This window comes from Pan paniscus, chromosome 16, assembly GCF_029289425.2.
Source record: "Pan paniscus chromosome 16, NHGRI_mPanPan1-v2.0_pri, whole genome shotgun sequence".
Classification (NCBI taxonomy): Eukaryota; Metazoa; Chordata; class Mammalia; order Primates; family Hominidae; genus Pan; species Pan paniscus.
In genome coordinates, this window is record NC_073265.2 from 65,237,101 (window position 1) to 65,258,914 (window position 21,814).

Sequence of the window (21,814 nt, forward strand, 5' to 3'; positions counted from 1 at the left end):
CCAGGAAAACATACCCTCACCAAATGAACTAAATAAGGTGCGAGGCCAATCCTGAAGAAACAGAAATACATGACCTTTCAGACAGAGAATTCAAAATTGCTGTTTTAAGGAAACTCAAAGAAATTCAAGATAACACAGAGAAGGAATGCAGAATTCTATCAGATAAATTTAACAATGAGATTAAAATAATTGAAAAGAATAAGTAGAAATTCTGAAGGTGAAAAATGCAATTGACATATTGAATAATGCATCAGAGACTGTTAATAGTAGAATTGATCAAGCAGAAGACAGAATTTGTGAGCTTGAAGACAGGCTATTTGAAAATACTGTTAGAGATTAAAGCAAAATAAAGAATGAAGCACACCTACATTATCTAGAAAATAGCCTCAAAAGGGCAAATCTAAGAGTTATTGGCCTTAAAGAGAAGGTAGAGAGAGGGGTAGAAACTTTATTCAAAGGGATAATAAGAGAGAAATTCACAAACCTAGAAAAAGATATTAATAACCAAGTACAAAAAGGCTGGCTGGGTGCGGTGGCTAACACCTGTAATCCCAGCACTTTGGGAGGCTAAAGCCTCCCAAAGGTGGACCATTTGAGGCCAGGAGTTTGAGACCAGCCTGGCCAACATGGTGAAACCCTGTCCCAAATTAGCTGGGCGTGGTGGCACACACCTGTGCTCTCAGCTACTTGAGAGGCTGAGGCATGAGAATCATTTGAACCCGGAGGCAGAGGTTGAGGTGAGCCGAGATTGCACCACTGCACCCCAGCCTGGGCAACAAAGTGAGACTCTGTACCTGCCACCCCGCCAAATAAAAAAAAAGAGAGAGAGAGAGAGAAGGCAAGCAGATTTAACCCAAAGAAGACTACCTCAAGGAATTTAATAATCAAACTCCCAAAGGTTAAGGATAAAGAAAGGATCCCAAAAGCAGCAAGAGAAAAGAAACAAATAACATACAATGGACCTCCAATATGTCTGGCAGCAGACTTTTCAGTGGAAAACTTACAGGGCAGGAGAGAGTGGCATGATTTATTTAAAGTGCTGAAGGTTAAAAACAGTTTACCCTAGAATAGTATAATGTATCCAGCAAAAATATCCTTCAAACATGAAGGAGAAATAAAGATTCTCCCAGACAAGCAAAAGCTAAGGGATTTCATCAACATCAGACCTGTCCTACAAGAAATGCTAAAGGGAGTACTTCTATCAGAAGTAAGGATGAAGAAAAGAAAAAGAAAAGGATGTCAATGAGCAATAAGACATCATCTGAAAGTACAAAACTCACTATCAATAGTAAGTACACAGAAAACAGAGACTTTTATAACACTGAACTGTGGTGTGTAAACAACTGTTATCCTAAATAGAAAGATTAAATGATGAGCCAATCAAAAATAATAACTATGGGCCTGGCATGGTGGTTCACACCTGTTATCCCAGCACCTTGGGAAGCCAAGGCAGGCAGATCACAGATCATTTGAGGTCAGGAGTTCGAGACCAGCCTGGCCAACATGGTGAAGCCCTGTCTCTACTAAAAATATAAAAATTAGCCAGCTGTGGTCATGCATGCCTGTAATCCCAGCTACTAGGGAGGCTAAGGCAGGAAAATCGTTTGAACCCAGGAGGCAGAGGTTGAAGTGAGCTGAGATTGTGCCACTGCACTCTAGCCTGGGTGACAAAGTGAGACTCTGTCTCAAATAATAATGATAATAATAACTACAACAACTTTTCAAAATATAGACAGTACTGTAAGATATAAATAGAAACACAAAGTTAAAAAGCAAGAGGATGAAGTTAAAGTTTTTATTAGTTTTCTTTTTGCTTGTTAGTTTGTCTATGCAAGCAGTGTTAAGTTGTAATCATCTTAAAATAATGGGTTATAAGATAGTATTTGCAAGCTTTATGGTAATCTCAAATCAAAAAACATACAACAGATACACAAAAAATAAAAAGAAATTAAATCATACCACCAGAGAAAATCACCTTCACTAAAAGGAAAACAAGAAGGAAGGAAAAAAGGAAGAGAAGACCACAAAACAACCAGAAAACAAATAAAACGGCAAGAGTAAGTCCTTGCCTATCAATAATCACCTTTAATGTAAGTGGACTAGACTCTTCAATCAAAAGACAGGGTGGCTGAATGGATAAGAAAACAAACAAACAAAAAACCCAAAAAAACCCACAAGACCCAATGATCTGTTGCCTGCAAGAAACACACTTTACCTATAATGATACACATAGATTGAAAATAAAGAGACAGAAAAAGATATTTCATACCAACAGAAACCAAAAAAGAGGAGTGCTATACTTATATCAGACAAAATAGATTCCATGACAAAAACTTTTAAGAAGAGACAAATAAGGTCATTATATAATAATGAAGGGGTCAATTCAGCAAGAGAATATAACAATTTTAAACATATATGCACCCAACACTAGAGCACCCAGATATATAGAGCAAATATTTGAGCTAAAGAAAGAGATAAACTCCAATATGATAAGAGCTGGAGATTCAACACCCCACTTTAAGCGTTGGACAGATCTTCCAGACAGAAAATAAACAAAGAAACATCAGACTTAATCTGTACTATAGACCACATGGACCAAATAGATACTTATAGAACATTTAATCCAACAGCTACAGAATACACAATCTTTTCCTCAGCACATGGGTCATTCTCAAGGATAGACCATATGTTAGGTCAAAAAACAAGTCTTAAAATATTTTTAAAAATTGAAATAATATCAAACATCTTTTCTGACCACAATGGAATAAAACCAGAAATCAATAATGAGAGGGACTTTGGAAACTATACAAACACATGGAAATTAAACAATATGCTCCAGAATGACCAGTGGGTCAATGAAGAAATTAAAAAGAAAACTGAAACATTTACTGAAACAAATGATAATGGAAACACAACATGCCAAAACCTATGGGATACAGCAAAAGCAATACCGAGAGAAGTTTATAGCTATAAGCACCTACATTTAAAAAGTAGGGAAACATCAAACAAACAACCTAATGAAGCATCTAAAAGAAATAGAAAAGCAAAAGCAAACCAAACCCAAAAATCAGTAGAAGAATAAAGAGCAGAGATAAAATTGAAATGAATAAAATACAAAAGATCAATGAAATAAAAAGTTGGTTTTTTGAAAAGATAAACAAAATTGATAAATCTTTAGCCAGACTAAGAAAAAAGGAGAGGAGATACAAATAAATAAAATCAGAGGTGAAAAAGGAGACATTACAACCAATACTACAGAAATTCAAAGGATCATTAGAGGCTACTATGAGCAACTACATGCCAATAAATTGAAAAGCCAAGAAGAAATGGATAAATTCCTAGACATATACAACCTACCAAGATTCAACCATGAAGAAATCCAAAACCTAAACAGACTAATAACAACTAATAAGATCGAAGCCATATTAAGAAGTCTCCCAACAAAGGAAAGCCTGAGACCTCTGACTTCACTGCTGAATTTTATCAAACATTTAAAAAAGAACTAATACCAATACTACTCAAACTATTCTGAAAAAGAGAGGAGGAGGGAATAGTTCCAAGCTCATTCTACAAGGTCAGTATTACCCTGATATCAAAACCAGATAAAAACACATTAAAAAAAAAAAGCTACAGGCCAATAGCCCTGGTTAACACTGATGCAACAATCTTCAACACAATACTAGCAAACCAAATTCAACAACATACTAAAAATATCATTTGTCATGACCAAGTGAGATTTATCCCATGGATGCAAGGATGGTTCAACATACACAAATCAATGTGATACATCATATCAAAAGAATGAAGGACAAAAATCATATGATTATTTCAATTGATGCTGAAAAAGCATCTGATAAAATTCAACATTTCATTGTGATAAAAACTAAAAAAACTGGGTATAGAAGGAACATAATTCAACATAATAAAAGCTATATATGACAGACCCATAGCTAGTATCATACTGAATGTGGAAAAGCTGAGTCTTTCTTCTAAGATCTGGAAGATGACAAGGATGCCCACTTTCACCACTGTTATTCAACATGGTATTGGAAGTCCTACCTAGAGCAATAGGACAAGAGAAAGAAATAAAGGGCATTCATATTGGAAAGGAAGAAATCAAATTATCATTGTTTGCAGATTATTATGATCTTATACTTGGAAAAACCTAAAGACTTCATCAAAAAATTTAGAACTGATAAACGAATTCAGCAAAGTTACAGGATACAAAATCAAGAAACAAACATTAGTAGCATTTCTATACGCCAAAAGTGAACAATCTGAAAATGAAATCAAGAAAGTAATCCCATTTACAATAGCTACAAATGAAGTATCAAGGAATTCACTTAATCAAAGAAGTGAAAGCTCGCTACAATGAAAACTATACCAATGCAAGAAATTGAAAAAGACACAAAAAATGGAATGATATTTCATGTTCATAGATTGGAAGATTCAATATTGTTAAAACGTCCACACTACCCAAAGCAATCTACAGATGCAATGCAATCTCTATCAAAATACCAATGACATTCTTCACAGAAACAGAAGAAACAATCCTAAAACTTATATGGAACCAGAAAAGACCCAGAATAGCCAAAGCTATTCTAAGCAAAAAGAACAAAACTGAATAAATCACATTACCTGACTTCAAATTACACTACAGACCTATTGTAACCAAAACAGCATGATACTGGCATAAAAATAGATACATAGACTAATGGAACAGAACACAGGACCCAGAAATAAATCCATACATGAACTCATTTTTGACAAAGGTGCCAAGAACATACTTGGGGAAAGGATAGTCTCTTCAATAAATGGTGCTGGGAAAACTGGATATCCATATGCAGAAGAATGAAACTCGACCCCTATCTCTCACCATATACAAAAATCCAAATCAAAATAAGATTACAGGCTTAATTCTAAGATGTCAAACTATGAAACTACTAAAAAAAATTGGGGAAACTCTCTAGGACATTGGAGTGGGCAAAGATTTCTTGAGTAGGCCGGGCGCAGCGGCTCACACCTGTAATCCCAGCACTTTGGGAGGCCGAGGTGGGTGGATCATGAGGTCAGGAGATCAAGACCATCCTGGCTAACACGGTGAAACCCTGTCTCTACTAAAAATACAAAAAATTAGCCAGGCATAGTGGCGGGCACCTGTAGTCCCAGCTACTTGGGAGGCTGAGGCTGAGGCAGGAGAATGGCATGAACCTAGAAGACGGAGCTTGCAGTAAGCCGAGATCATACCACTGCACTCCAACCTGGGCGACAGAGCGAGACTCCGTCTCAAAAAAAAAAAAAAAAAGATTTCTTGAGTAATACCCCACAAGCACAGGCAACCAAAGCCAAAATGGACAAATGGGATCCTATCAAGTTAAAAGGTTTCTACACAGCAAAGGAAACAATCAACAAAAGGCTTCTCCACAGCAAAGGAAATAATCAAAAAAGAAACAACCCACAGAATGGAGAAAATATTTGCAAACTGCCCATCTGACAAGGGATTATAACCAGAATATATAAGGAGTTCAAACAACTCTATAGGAAAAAAACCTGATAATCTGGTATTAAAATGGACAGAAGATCTGAACGGACATTTCTCAAAAGACATACAAATGGCATACAGGCATATGAAAAGGTGCTCAACATAATTGACCATCAGAGAAATGCAAATCGAAACTACAATGAGATATCATCTTACATCAGTTAAAATGGCTTTTATCCAAAAGACAGACATTAACAAATGCTGGAGGAGATATGGAGAAAGGGAAACACTCACATACAGTTGGTGGGAACCACTATGGAGAACAGTTTGGAGGTTCCTCAAAAAACTAAAAATAGGGCTACCATATGACCCAGCAATTGCACTCTGAGATATACACCCAAAAGAAAGGAAGTCAGTACATCAAAGAGATATCTACACTCCCATGTTTACTGCAGCACTATTCACAAGGGCTAAGATTTGGAAGCAACCTAAGCATCCATCAACAGATGAACAGATAAAGAAAATTTGGTACATACATACAACGGAGTACTATTCAGCCACAAAAAAAAGAATGAGATCCTATCATTTGCAACAACATGGATGGAACTGGAGGTCACTGTTAAGTGAAATAAGCCAGGCACAGAAAAACAAACTTTGCATCTTCTCACTTATTTGTGGGAGCTAAAAATTAAAATAATTTAACTAATGGAGGTAAAGAGTGGAAAGATGGTTACCAGAGGCTGGGAAGGGTGGAGCAGGGGGCTGGTTGGGGGAAGTGGGGATGGTTAATGGATCCAAATTAGTTAGAAAGGATCAATAAGACCTAGTATTTTCTAGCACAACAGGGTGACTACAGTAAAAAATAATGTAATTGTACATTTTAAAATAACTAAGAGTATAATTGGATTGTTTGTAACACACAGGATAAATGCTTGAGGGGATGGATACCCCATTACCCTGATGTGATTATGCATTGCATGCATGTATCAAAATATCTCATGTAACCCATAAATGTATATACCTACTATGTTCCCACAAAAATTAAAAATAAAGCAATTTCATTTACAATAACTACAAAAATATATAAAATACCTAGGAATCAATCTAACTAAAGAAGTGAAAGATCTATACAAGCAAAACTATGAAACTGATGAAAGAAATTGAAGAGGACACACACAAAAAAGGAAAGATATTCCATACTCATTAATTGGAAGAATTATTGTTAAAATGATAAAGACTACCCAAAGCAATTTACAGATTCAATGCAATCTCTATCAAAATGCGAATGGCGTTCTTTATAAAAATAGGAAAAAAATTCTTAAATTTATATGGAACTACCAAAGACCTGGAATAGACAAAGCAATCCTGAGCAAAAAGAACAAAGCTGAAGGCACCACACTACCTGACTTCAAAATTTACTATAAAGCTATGGTAACCAAAACAGCATGGTACTGGCATAAAAACAGACACATAGACCAATGGAACAGAATGGAGAATCCAGATGTAAATCCACACATTTACTGCCAACTCCTCTTTGACCAAGGTGCCAAGAACATACAATGGGGAAAGGTTACCAGATGCAGAAGAATTTAACTAGACCCCTAGCTGTCACCATACACAAAAATCAAATCAAAATAGATTAAAGACAAATATTTAATGCTGAAACTATGAAACTACAGAAGAAAACATTGGAGAGATGTTCCATGACATTGGTCTGGGTAAAGATTTTTGGGGTAAGACCTCAAAGGCAACCAAAGCAAAAATAGACAAATGGGATTACATCAAGCTAAAAAGCTTCTGCACAAGGACACAATCAACAAATTGAAGAGACAGCCCACAGAATGGAAGACTATGTTTGCAAACTATCCATTTGACAAAGAATTAATAACCAGAATATATATGGAGCTCAAACAACTCAATAGCAAAAAAATATATACATATAATCTGATTTTTAAATGGGCAAAAGACTTGAACAGACATTTCTCAAAAGAAGACATACAAATGGTCAACATGTGTATTTAAAAAAAACACTCAACATGACTAATCAGAGAAATGCAAATCAAAACCACAATGAAATATCATCTAATAAAAGATACTGGTGGGGATGTAGAGAAGGGAAAGCCCTCATATACTGTTGGTGGGAATGTAAATTAGTACAACCTCTATGCAGAACAGTATGGCGGCTTCTCAAAAGCCTAAAAATAGATCTACCATCTGATCCAGCTATCTGCACTCCCGTCTATACTGCAGCACTATTAGCAATAGCCAAAATATGAAATCATCCTAAGTGCCTATCAATGGATGAATAAAGAAAATAGGATATACGTACACACTGGAGTATTATTCATCCATAAAAAAAAGAATAAAATCCCGTCATTTGCAGCAACATAGATGAATCTGGAGGCCAATTATGTCAAGCAAAATAATCTTAAGCACAGAAAGACAAATATCATGTTCTCACTCATATATAGAAGCTAAAAAAAAGTGAATCTCATGAAGACAGAGAGTAGAATGGTGGTTACCAAAGGCCATTAAGGATAGAGGAGAGGGAAGGATAAAGGGTGAAAAAAGGAATATAAATGTATTTATTACCAATAAACTGTACACTTAAAAGTGGTAAAGATGGTAAATTTTATATGTATATTTTACCTCAAAAAAAGTGAAAAAAAATAGTGTATGGTTGCAGTCTCTGCAAATGTAAAATGATTTAATAATAAAGATTCACTTTATATGCTAAATATGAAATAACACAAATTCCCCAAATTAATAATTCATCAAGAATTAAAGTTGCAGCCAGACACAATGGCTTGCAACTACAATCCCAGCTACTTGGGAGGCTGAGGTGGGAGGATCACCTGAGCCCAGGAGTTCAAGACCAGCCTGGGCAACATAGTGAGACCATGTGTCCAAAAAAAATGTTTTTTAATTAGCTGACTGTGATGGCACAGGCCTGTAGTCCCAGCTACTCCAGAGGCTGAGGTGGGAGGATCCCTGGAGCCCAGGAGTTCGAGGCTGTGGTGAGCTATGATCTTGTCACTGTACTCCTGGGTGACAAGAGAAACCCTGTTTCAAAAAAAAAAAAAAAAAGTTTCAAAAGCTGGTTGGAGGCTGGGCACGGTAGCTCATGCCTATAATCCCAGCACTTTGGGAGGCCGAGGCAGGCAGATCACTTGAGGCCAGGAGTTTGAGACTAGCGTGGCCAATGTGGTAAAACCCCATCTCTACTAAAAATACCAAAATTAGCCAGGTGTGGTGGTGCATGCCTGTAATTCTAGCTACTTCGGAGGCTGAGGCATGAGAATCACTTGAACGCAGGAGGCAGAGGTTGCAGCAAGCTGCGATCAGGCCACTATACTCCAGCCTGGGCAACAAAACAAGACTCTGACTCAAAAAAAAAAAAAAAAGCTGGCTGGTGAATGTGATTTATAAACTCTTAAGCTACTGCCACATGGCAATACCAAACTTTCCATTCTTTGCTGCCAGAAATAGTCTTGAATTATGCATGTCTCTACAAAGTGCTATAGCTCTGTATAGAAATGTAAAGGAGAAAAAAATCATAGTGCTCCCCACCCTCACTACCCTAAGCGCTGCCTCTCATACATACCTGGGTCTTTCTAAAGACTTCCTATGCCCTTGAAGCCTAGAAACTCAGTCTACAATCAATATCCAAATAGGGGCCAGGCGTGGTGGTTCATGCCTATAATCTCAGCACTTTGGGAGGCCGAGGTGGGTGGATCACCTGAGGTCAGGAGTTCGAGACCAGCCTGGCCAACATAGTAAAACCCCGTCTCTACTAAAAATACAAAAATTAGCCGGGCACGGTGGTGCATGCCTGTGGTCCCAGCTACTCAGGAGGCTGAGGCAGGAGAATGGCTTGAACTCAGGAGGTGGAGGTGCAGTGAGCTGAGATCACGCCACTGTACTCCAGCCTGGGGGATAGAGCAATACTCCGTCTCATAAAAGAAAAAAAAAAATCCAAACAGGATATGTCTGTCAACATTGTTCCAGGAAAACTTCTCTGAAATAAGAGGGTCAATCAGCCTAGTTACTTTTCATATGTGTGTGCCCTTCTCAGGCCTGGGGTAATTATCATCCCCTTCCAACTGCAACACACATACATACACACACAAACACACACACACACTCTAACCGTTTTCCTGAGTATATTTCCTCAGTATACATAACTGGTCATCCTTAACATCTCCTTGCTTACAAAGAAATATTATCTTAAAGTTCCTAATTTTTCCTCAACTTGTGTCTATTTTTTCTCCTACTCAAATGCTTCTTTCATTTCCATTTTATTTGCTCACCCCATATGCACAAGCCTCTTTTTCCTTTTACCTCTGACCCTCCCATCCTCACTCTCAAACCCTCCTAACCACATTCACTCTACACCCAATTCTTCAACATCTCAGTCATTCTTCCCCTTCTTCCCTATTCATCAACAATATCTACTGGAAAGTCTGTTTCTTTGAGGACAAACCCTTTTTACCCTAAATTTATTTTTCACTTCTGTGCAGTTCACTCTAATAAAAAGCTGGTTCTCTTTTAGATTACAAGGTGCCTTTTCCAATATAACCACTTACTTCCCTTAATTTCTCCTCTTTCTCTGACTCAGTAGAAAGAACAACAGCCCTTTCCTTGCTCCCACATGAGATTTTCAGATTACCATACTGTAGCCTGTTTCTCATTGTTTGAAATCTCCACCCTATCCCACATTTCGGGGAACTATTCTTAACAATCCCACTTGAACACACTGTTCTTTAAATCTGTCCTCCCATCCTTCTCTCTAGTCTTGGTAGAGATGATACATTAAGAGTCCACAATTCCATTTCTGTCGATGGTAACATATATGTACTTGGAGAGTATTACAAGAGCCAAGAAAAATTAAATATGTTAATGATGGTCACACGGCCAAGAATGGAATAAATTGGATAAGACATATGACTATTTCTGTGCTCCTAAAATAACTATCATTCTCCATAAAGTTCTATAAGTTTACCTATTCTATCATTAGAAATATATCATGTTAGCCTTAGACATAAATAACTGTCTGCATTTCAAAGTAAACCATAGCATCATAAGGTTAGAAGACCTAATGATGGGTGTATAAGTGGTAGATAAGCTTTTCTCAGCAGATGTTCACTACTTGGAAGATCTTCTAGAAAGGGGATTCTACAATTTCCCAAAGTAAATAACTACAACCTCAAATATTCTTAATTTCAAAATCTTTGATTTTTCTAATCTATTTTTTCCTGCTGTTTTTCCTTCGTAGAGGTTAGAAAAGAACAGGCACCATCCTCAGTATGACAGCATCTCATCTACTGGAAAAGCATTATTGTCACCCCCAGCCTTCATTTTTTTTTTTTTTTTTTTGAAACGGAGTCTCACTCTATTGCCCTGGCTGGAGTGCAATGGCTCACTGCAACCTCCGCCTCCCAGGTTCAAGCAATTCTCCTCCCTCAGCCTCCCAAGTAGCTGGGATTACAGGCACTCACCACCACGCTCGGCTAATTTTTTTTTTTTTTTTTTTGTATTTTAGTAGAGGCGGGGTTTCACCATGTTGGCCAGGCTGGTCTTGAACTCCTGACCTCCTGATCTGCCCGCCTTGGCCTCCCAAAGTGCTGGGATTACAGGCGTAAGCCACCGTGCCCAGCCGAGCCTTCGTTTTTCTAAGCTCAGCAACTTGGACTTTTCTCCAGACTCCTTCCTGTTCTCCAAAACTAATTTTTTTTTTTTTTTAAGATATGGGGTCTCAGTCTGTCACCCAGACTGTGGCGTAATGGTTTGATCATAGCCCACTGCAGCCTCGAACTCCTGGGCTCACGCTATCCTCCCACCTTAGCCTACCAAGTAGCCAGGACCACAGGTGTGTGCCACCATGCCTGCCTATTTTTATTTATTTATTTTTTTATAGAGACGGGCTCTCACTCTGTTGCCCAGGCTGGTCTGGAACACCTATGCTCAAGCGATCCTCTCGCCTCAGCTTCCCAAAGTGCTGTGATTATAGGCATGAGTCACTGTGTTCAGCCTAAAAGTTGAATTCTATTCATGTTATTTTTAAATCACAAAGACCAGACTTAAACTTAACCAGCAACAGCTCTTTGTTGTTTCTACTTTTCTAAATAAATAGTTAACATATAATTGAACAATCTTCTTTTTTTTTTTTTTTGAGACAGAGTCTCGCTCTGTCGCCCAGGCTGGAGTGCTGTGGCACGATCTCGGCTCACTGCAAGCTCCGCCTCCGGGGTTCATGCCATTCTCCTGCCTCGGCCTCCAGAGAAGCTGGGACTACAGGCGCCCGCCACCACGCCTGGCTAATCTTTTCTTTTATTTATTTTTAGTAGAGACGGGGTTTCACCATGTTAGCCAGGATGGTCTTGATCTCCTGACCTTGTGATCCGCCCACCTCAGCCTCCCAAAGTGCTAGGATTACAGGCGTGAGCCACCGTGCCCAGCCTAATTGAACATACTTCTATACATACAGTGTTCTCAAACAGAACTGAAACCCATAAAAGTAAAAATTACAGAATTTTCCATATTGCAGAGACTACCTTATTGTCTCTTAGTTAAATCAAACCAATGATCTAGGATTATAATTAACAAATTATGGCTACATATATAGCCCCAAAACATTAAAAAGAATGAATACTTACCTGATCTGTCCTTGGATGAAAATTTTTCCTCTAAATTGCAGAATAGAGAGGAAACTGGTTCTCTTTTGTGGTTCACCACTATTTCTTCTGCTTTAATAGAATTTGTGGCCACTATAAAGAAATAAGCAAGAACAGAATATTTATATAACAATTTTAGTAATACACAAAGAGAAGGAAAGTAGAATATATATGCAAATTTCATATCAATGTTTTTCTTTTACTTAGTGATACCTCAAAGGACTTTTTAGTAAGAAGCAGAAGTTTCACTTTGTTGACATGTTTAATTTTTCCCCCTTTCACAACTTTTTAAGTCCCAGAAAAACTACTGTTACTATTTCCAAATAAAAGGCTAGGAGTTGGGTTAAGAGGGAAATAGAATTTTATTAAAAGATCAGATGGTGGTGAGGAGCCACTTCATACTATGCAAACAGGGATTTTGTAAGGACAAGGAATTACATTTCTTTTATTATGAAAGCTACTTTTTATGTTTTGTGTTCCCCAAGAAAAAAATGTTACATGTATTATCACAGACAGAAGCCTAATATGTCTTGTCATTTTAATAAGGTGGTAGTCTTTGTGGGAAAGAAGAGGAAAAAAAGTAGTATATGATCTATCTTCCACTTAGAAAGTTAATTTTCCCAAAGAGCTTTTACTTTATATGGCACTAAGATCAAGGCGATAGCTCAGGTTACCTTAATTATATCAAAGTGGCATATATTAAAAATACGAATTTGTATTCCAGTCAATAGTTAGAATGCAACAATCAATTATTCAGAAGTTTATGGGCTTTCTGTAGTCATACAAATAACGAACATAAAAGGTTTAAGAATAGTATATTTTTGTAACTACAAAACATCAAAAATGTATCTACCTTCAAATTTGATGCTGGTTCTTTATTTTTCTGATTCACTTTTAGTCTGTTAGAAAGTAAAAAGACAAATTTTCTCCTTTATGTGAAAATAATCATAGAATCATAAAAATTTAGAGTTAGAAAAAAACTTAGAGAACTTCTAGATGAAGTAAGCACAAGTCTCTCTAAATTAGAGACTTTGATTTATTTCCCTTACTCATAGTTACAGAATGAACTGGAGCTGGAACTCTGGAATCCAGAATGTTTTTCCTACTACTTAATGATTCCTCAAACTTATTTAGGCACAACTTTGTGTACATACGTGAGGCAGTGAGGCACCAGCGTTGAATTTAAAGTCTCTGAATCACACTGCCCAAGTTTGAATCTCGGTTCCTTACTAGCTGTGTGATCTTGAGCAGGCTACTTAATCCCTCTGTGCCTCAGTTTCTTCATCTGTAAAATGACATTAATAACTATAACTCCCCAATGGGACTGCTACGAAAAAAATAAATTAGTATATATAAAGCACATAGAATGGTGTCTGACATATGGCAAGTATTCCATAAATGTCAGCAATTACTAGGATTCTATCAATAACTACATGGATATGTACTTGCTAGGTTTTATTTTTATTTATTTTTTATTTTTTGAGACAGAGTCTTGCTCTGTCGCCCAGCCAGGAGTGCAGTGGCACAATCTTGGCTCACTGCAACCTCCGCCTCCTGGTTCAAGCAATTCTCCTGTCTCAGCCTCCCAAGTAGCTGGGACTACCAGCGTATACTACCACGCCCAGCTAATTTTTGTATTTTTAGTAGAGACAGGGTTTCATCATGTTGGCCAGGCTGGTCTCAAACTCCTGACCTCAAGTGATCTGGGATTACAGGCGTGAGCCACTGCACCCGGCCTGTACTTGCTAGGTTTTAAAATAGCTTAATTATACCACAATTGGAATAGTGGATCATTTTTGTTTTCAATACATGTATATGTACTCGCTGATATTCCATTTTGGCACGTGAATTGTGTAGCCAAAGGAATGGTTCTTCATAGAGTACATGCAAAATTCCAAATATCAAACACATAACTGAACTCACTTAAAAACTGAATACCATTCACGTGGTGATCATTTGGGCCCATTAATATACTTAGAACATCTGACATCCAGAGGGATTTCTTTCTTTTTTTGAGATGGGGTGTCACACTGTCACCCAGGCTGGAGTGCGGTGGTGCAACCTTGGCTTACTGCAACCTCTGCCTCCCAGGCTCAAACCATCCTCCCACCTCAGCCTCCCGAGCAACTGGGACCACAAGTGCACACCACCACATCTGGCTAATTCTTAAAATATTTTTGGTGGAGAAGGGGTTTCACCAGATTGCCCAGTCTGATCTTGAACTCCTTAGCTCAAGCGATCTGCCCGCCTCAGCCTCCCAAAGTGCTAGGATTACAGGTATGAGTCACTGCACCCAGCCAGAGGGATCATTTTTGTTTTGTTTCGTTTTGTTTGTTTTTTGAGATGCAGTTCCGCTCTCACTGCCCAGGCTAGAGTGCAGTGGCACGATCTCGGCTCACTGCAACCTCCGCCTCCCCGGTTCAAGCGATTCTGTGGCCTCAGCCTCCTAAGTAGCTGGGATTACAGGCACCCACCACCACGCTCAGATAATTTTTGTATTTTCAGTAGAGACAGAGTTTCGCCATGTTGGCCAGGCTGGTCTCAAACTCCAGACCTCAGGTCAGAGGGATCATTTTTTTATTACCTCTTCCTCTATGTGATAAAATTATTTTTCAGTAATAATCATGAAATGAAACAATAGGAAAGAGACAGTGGAAATTCAACTCCACTTATATACCAATAGAAAATAAAGTAAGTATTATAGTACAAAAAAGGAAATTGTAATGAAATTAACATTTTCAAAAAATAAAAAACACATATGCCAATGTACTGGTTTGTTTGCAGTACTAAATAACATTACACCTCTTTTCTTGATTTCTTTTTTAGTTTTGAAGCAACTATTAACAATGAAAAAAGAAAAAAATTCAAAGTTAAATGTATTATTTGAATTCAATTATTCAAGAGGGGGCCGGGCACGGTGGCTCATGCCTATAATCCCAGCACTTTGGGAGGCTGAGATGGGTAGATCACTTGAAGTCAGGAGTTGGAGACCAGCCTGGCCAACATGGTGAAACCCCATCTCTACTGAAAAAAATACAAAAATTAGCCAGGCGTGGTGCTGGGCGCCTGTAGTCCCAGCTACTCGGGAGGTTGAGGCAGGAGAATTGCTTGAACGGCGGAGGTGGAGGCTACAGTGAGCCCAGATTGTGCCACTGCACTCCAACCTGAGCAACAGAGCAAAGCCCTGTCTCAAAAAAAATTATTCAAGAGGATAATTCCATGAAACAAAAATATTATACCTTAAAGTTTACACTATGTTTCACTCTTAAATTTCATAAACAAAAACTCTAAGTGGTCACATAGAACAATGTTGAAGTAATCAAGTTCTGTCTCTTCACCCTTAAAATCACTGTGCTACCATTGTTTACAAAGAATCTACTGTTTAAATGCAGGAATATGGACCACCAGGGTTGCGAACATGAACTGTGCCTTAAATCTTGAATTACCCTGAACTTTTATGAGTTTACTTGGAAATATATACAATAGCTGGGTCCATGTTTGTTGAAGGACAATTGTATGAGTGGGAGTTCTCGAAATTAATTTCCATATAGAATATACTGTTTATTAAAAAAATAATTAAAATGTGCTGATTTGAAGTTTAAATTCATATACTAAAACTTAACAGAGACTACAGAAATTGTTTAAAATCCAGATCCATGAGAGATTTTTCCTGGAGGACTATTTTATTATTGACACAGTTTAGAATTACTGGTACATAAAAATTACTGGAAATAAAAAACAGACTTTTAGTGGGTTTACTGTAGTATAAATTCTCTACAGATAATGAGAATTACTATTGTCCATACGCAAGATCTACTGTTCTTATTGCCCCACTCTTGGTATGCCATTCAAGGTAAAATCTGCTCTAAGTACTATCTTTGAAGATGGGCTTGCTGCATTAAGTATTCTTAACCTACTTAGGAGAAAACTTTACAATTAATTTTTATTGAGAGCCTACTGAGTCCATGGTATTGTATCCACACAGACTGCATGCACGTGAATGTCGCTAGTTACTAATCATATTTATTTGCTAAAGTCATCTCAACAGGATTTTTTTTAAAAAAAACGATTTAGCGGCCGGGCGCAGTGGCTCACGCCTGTAATCCCAACCCTTTGGGAGGCCGAGGCAGGCAGATCACCTCAGGTCAGGAGTTCGAGACCAGCCTGACCAACATGGAGAAACCCCCGTCTCTACTTAAAGAAAAAAAAAAATACAAAATTAGCTGGGTGTGTTGGCGCATGCCTGTAATCCCAGCTACTCAGGGAGGCTGAGGCAGGAGAATTGCTTGAACCTGGGAGGCGGAGATTGCAGTGAGCCGAGATTGCGCCATTGCACTCCAGCCTGGGCAACGAGAGCGAAACTCCGTCTCAAAAATAAATAAATAAATAAATAAATAAAAATTAAGTTAAATTAAAAAATAAAAAACGACTTAGATATTGTATGTATTCAAATTTAAAATAAATACCACACAAAGTCACATATATTCCATTTTTCAGGCTTTTACCAACTCAGATTGGCTTTCTACCTGTACATTCCAAATAAGTGAGGTTATATTATAGCATTTAGAAGAGCTTTCAAAATATTAACATTTATATCACATTAACAATTTAAGGACTTTGGGCATTATTCAAATTTTCACAAATCACATGGCATCAGATTCACTTGTTCTATTTTCACAAGCAACTATCTCAAGAGAACAAAAGCTTTAACTCTGCTACCAATCTTTTTCAGACATTCACAGTATCAACATCATCTCTAATCTATCCTCCCATAATCTTGCAGCTACATACATGTACAAATTTTCCATTTATGTGATCCTGGTACTCTTGAAAAGGCAGTCTTTTTAACTAAAAGAAAATCTGACTTACCTCAAAAGGTATCTTGGTATGGGAGAGAATGCCAACTACAGCCACGTTAGAAACAAACAGTTATGTCTGGCAAGGAAGTGATATACCAAGCTTAAACCCACAGTTCCACTTCTGCTTTACAGCTCTTATACTTTCCTGTTGCTACTAAGCTCCTTTACTCACAAAATTCCCTCTCATTAGTCACCTGCAGTGTACTGAAGCAGCACCTGTACTATTTATAGCTCTAGGATTCCCCCACCCTCTCCTGTCAATAAGAATCACCTGGGGCAGTTAAAAAAAAAAAATCACAAGTCAACCCCCTGATATTAGATTTCAAGGTGTTTGAAAGGAGGCTCCAGAATCCGATTTTTTTTTTCTAATCAGCTGAATTTATGACTCACAGAATCTGATTTTAAGCAAGTGTTCCCAAGTGAGTCTTATAAGCCAGTTAAGTTCAAGAATAATGCTCCAAGTGAAAGTGAGATCTGTGGCAGATCTTCACAGTTCCTCTAGCCTCATCAGCCTCAAGGGCTAATCCTCCTCCGGTGTTAGGCCTCAGGGTATTTGAAAACAAGAGAAGGCCCAGTTTGAAGAATGCAGAATGGCATCTCGTCCACACTTAAGTTTTCAATACCCTAAAAAATTTATCGAAGGGAGATTTTAGTTTGGGGAGGTGCTGTGAAGTAAGACATCACCAGGGGGCAGCATAGAGTTGACAAATTATACATGTTTTGGGATTTTTGACTTCACACTACAACATGAAATGGTTGCACCTACAATTTCCATTAACTCGGATTACTCAGAAAAGGACAAAACCCAGAACACTTAAAAGACACAGGTAAACGTTATTAGCATGTAATTTTCAATACAATGGCTATTATATTATAAATACATAATATAAATATTTATAAATATAAATATTTTCTACAATGGCTATTATATTATAAATAGCCATTGTAGAAAAAAATGTTCCCTTGAAGTCGTATGAACCCGAATTCAAAAAAATTTTATTAGGATACAAAGATTCCTGGTAGAAATTTGAAGTGGTCTTCAAATTTCTCTCAGCAAGTTTCAAAATACTTGTACTCTGAGAGTTAATTAGCGTTATAACTGGATGCTTCTCAATAGTTTCAATCAAATCTTAAGTAGAGTTCTACTAAGGTGGAAAATGGAGTGGATAACAATCTGGGCAAGCTATGCCAAAGCTTTTTCTAAAGAAAGTGTACCTAGTTAAAATGCTGTCACCGACTGTCAGAAAACTATAGCTCCCCTCCCATGCATCCTCCATTAATTTTTCTTAACCCATCTCCACTTTCTCTATTCTAGTCCACATTTCTTCCGTCTAGAAATGTAGAAAAATCCTTTGGCAACCCAGGTAGCTTCCACAAGTATCATCTCCAAGTGTTTCTTCCTCTGAAATTCCACCATTAGAGATTAGAGATGAGTAGGAAATGCTGAAAGGCGAAGGAGGATCTGAAGAAATTTTACATTTTTTTCTCAGTTTGCCAAAAGTAGATACTCCCTGTATAGATATTTCCGTATAATCCAGGGAAGGTAGTCCAAGACCGTGGGGCAATTCCAAGAGGTGGTTTTGAAGTCCTTCAACTCTACCATTTTCATTATATCCATACTAAAAAAGCTACGGCAGGAAGAAAAGACAAAGGACATTCCTGGGAGGCCAACTGGACCTAATCAAATAAAAACACTTTAGAAGAGGTACAAGAATCAGAAATCAAACCTATCTGCAGAGCCAAAAGCCATTCTGAAACTCCGTGTCCTAGAAACAAGGGTTTCCCATCTTTTCAAATATTTTAACATAAAAATCGCAACACCCTATAGGAAAATGGCTATATTTTTAGCAAGAATTGATGGAGAAGACAAACGATAATAAGCTACTATGAATCCAGAAGCTGCTTAAATGGCCGTATTCACAGCAGCCCTTGCAAACATTAATTAGAGTAGTACCCATTATGGGTGAGGACTTTTTTTTTTTTTTAACCACAGAGAATATCTGTGGGTGCATCCAGATTGCTCAGTGGCTCCGTTTAACCCACCCGGTAACTGGCAATCATGGCCCTAGGACAGGCTTCTCCACCGCGGCGATGCTGCCTCCAAGGGGCGCAATGTTACTTTTTATGCATCAAGCACAGATAACACATACAGCACATAAGCAGGTCGACAGTGTATCTGCGGTACTGGGATTTCATGGGGAAAGGAGATGGGGACGTGTAAAAAGCCTTTTTAAGAGTCAGATAACGAAAAACGGAAAAAGAGGAGAAACACGTCCCTACAAGGGTCCTGAGCTGAGGCCATCAAATGAATGTACTGACAGGTATTTTTCTCCTAGGCAGCCAACTGAGAGTCAAGGCACTCAGACCGTGCTATGACTCCGGCCACACAGAAAGAGGCGTTTTCCCCTCGGTGGCCTCCAAGCGCAGGGGGCACTGCGTGCCATCCGCTCCCTCACCGGGCGCCCCGCGTGGATGAAACGGAGCAACTGGGAAAGAGCTCTGGAAACTGCAAAGCGCTGCGCCAAAGCGACGGGAGGTTCCCATTCTCAGCTGTACGAAATCCCGCGGGGGTCCTCCGCTTCCCCGAGCGACGCCCTCGGCCTCCGCACTTGTTGCTTCTGCGCCCCGCCCGCGTCCCCGTCAAACCCACCCTTCGCGGCCCCCTCGCCTCTCCACACGCTCGCACTCAGGCCCCGACCCTGCCCCGCGACCCCCTCACCCACGCCACGAAGCCCGCTCTGCGTGGCAGCCCCGGAGACATCCGAGCCCCCGCCTCCGCCCCCTGCCCAGCTCGGGCCGCCAGCCCCTGCCAGCCGACGCCGCGGTTTCCTAGACAGCCGCGCCGCCGTTCCGCAGCCTCGGGGGCGCGCGCGCGCGGCCGGCGGGAGGCGAGGGCGCAGGCGCGGGCTCGGCCAAGCCGCCGGCGCGAGGCCTCGCGCGCGCCCCCGAGCGCGGTGGGCGGAGGGGCGGAGGGAGCGGCGGGGCCGCGAGGGGGCGGGGGGGCGGAGAGGGGAGCCCCGGGAGCGCGAGCCGCGGCCGGCGCCGCTGCAGAGCCGAGCGAATCCCGAGCCCGGGCAGCAGGTATGTGTCCTCGCAGCCGGCCGCGGCCAGAGCTTCCCCTGCCTCACTGCCCGAGTCTTGTGGTCGGGGCGGGGGGTGGGGGGACCGGTCAAGGTTTGCAGGATACGTGCTCGGAAGGGCTGGGATCTTGCCGCTGACCTTCATCCCCCTGGCCGGGGGAGCCAGGCGAGGGTGCGTGGGGCAGCCCAGGGCTTCAGCTCCAGCCTGGAGACCTGCTTCTTGTCACATGCTTCTTATTTATTTTTGCAAACTGCCCTGGTTCGGGTCCAGCTGCAGATGCCTTACCTCCCATTCTTTGCCTCCGTGTGCCATCTTGCATTTATTAATAAAACATGCAAGCTGGAGGGGGGGGGGTTGCTGCTGGGGGGAATCCCATTGCAGTATGGCAAGCGGGCGCCTATTTTCGGTTTTCAGACGTGGTATAGAGGTGGAAATCCCACACCCTGAGGATTTGTGGCTTGGTTGGTCGTGACCACTTCCTAGTGGGCTTCCCCCGTTTGTCGGGAGGTGCCCCAGCGGCAGAATGGACTGTCTGGAAGGGATGGTGGGTCTTCACCGTCAGGCCAGAATCCCCTTCAGGGGACAGGTGCAAGCTAGGGCAGGCAGTTCCCTGCTTGCTAACTTGCCAGGGAGGCTTAAACCTAGAAAATTGTCTCCCTTGATGGCCGAGAAAAGATGGCCTTCAACAGAATCCCTGGGACTTGCATACTCAAACTCATTATGGTTTTGCATCTGAACATGACTAAAGCTAGCCACCTGTTGGAAGTCAGACCCCATGAAACACCCCCGTAATCTAGCTCACCCATCCCTGTTTCACAGTCACCAATACTGAGCTAGCAATAGGCCCATATGGGTTCCCTCTATCCTCTTTAATGCTGCTTGGCTTTTCTTTTAAAATAAGACCTACCTATGATTTGATGCCCTATATGTGAGAGGTTGAAATTATATGATTTGTTTATATTCCATACACCCATCACATCATATCCTAAAGACTGAATTTCTCTTCAGTGCATGTGTTTATTTCCCTGGCTTTTCACCTTGCTTTGAACAACAGTGGGAAAATGGGATGTATATAACTGCTTACCTCCTCCCCCAAATACCTCCACCCTAAAATATTGTGATGAAAAGAATAGTAAGAGCTAGAAGCAAAAAATGAAAATGGTTATCACAAGATGTTGGGATATGATAGCTGAACCGTAATTGCTTCTAAAATATGGTCAGAGTGTCACATCTAATCACGAGAAGGACATGTTTCTTAAATGTTCATATGTACCAGGTACTGAGCTAAAACTATTTGTGTATGAGCTCATTTAGTCCTCACAGCAAACCTGTTATGTCCATGTTGAAAATGAACAAGCCAGGACTTAGAAAGGTTAACTAACTTGCCCAAGGTCACACAGTCAGGGACAGGGTAAGGATGCAAACTCAAGCACATGGGGATACTGGAGGTGGGGAGCCCTGAGGGGGCTTTTCCTCCAGGTGCGGCTGCTCCATGTACCTTTTCATTAAAATCAAGCTTATGCATGAGCATGTTGACTTGGGTCTAATTTTCCATTTCATAGATTCTGCACCAACTTTGTGGCTTTCCAGTAAGAAAAGCAGTTGTTTCAGAATGGATCAGTATGGAATTTTTTGAGGTGGCACTAAACCTATAAAAAGTGGGGTCCAAGATGTGCTTCCATTTAATTCTCACACACAAGGAGTTGAGTTTAAAAAGT

At 39.9% G+C, this 21,814-nt stretch overlaps 2 protein-coding genes across 8 annotated transcripts in view; one reads left to right on the forward strand and one right to left on the reverse strand.

Annotated features, from left to right (window-relative positions):
• Positions 1–19,881, reverse strand: part of NRG4 (neuregulin 4) — a 123,504-nt gene extending 103,623 nt beyond the window's left edge. For 4 of the 6 annotated variants that reach the window (XM_034939196.3, XM_055098563.2, XM_055098562.2 and 1 more), the window contains exons 1-4: positions 19,735–19,881; positions 13,311–13,441; positions 13,010–13,055; positions 12,139–12,249 (exon numbers count right to left, since the gene is read on the reverse strand). The gene's annotated coding sequence lies outside the window, so the exon portion shown is untranslated. The remainder of the gene's footprint in view (positions 1–12,138; positions 12,250–13,009; positions 13,056–13,310; positions 13,442–19,734) is intronic. The other 2 variants (XM_063596810.1, XM_055098560.2) reach the window with 2 other exon arrangements.
• Positions 19,882–19,995: 114 nt separating this feature from the next.
• TMEM266 (transmembrane protein 266) overlaps positions 19,996–21,814 on the forward strand; it is a 148,474-nt gene continuing 146,655 nt past the window's right edge. Inside the window, exon 1 of one of the 2 annotated variants that reach the window (XM_003818970.5) lies at positions 19,996–20,096. The gene's annotated coding sequence lies outside the window, so the exon portion shown is untranslated. The remainder of the gene's footprint in view (positions 20,097–21,814) is intronic. The other variant, XM_034939190.4, reaches the window with a different exon arrangement.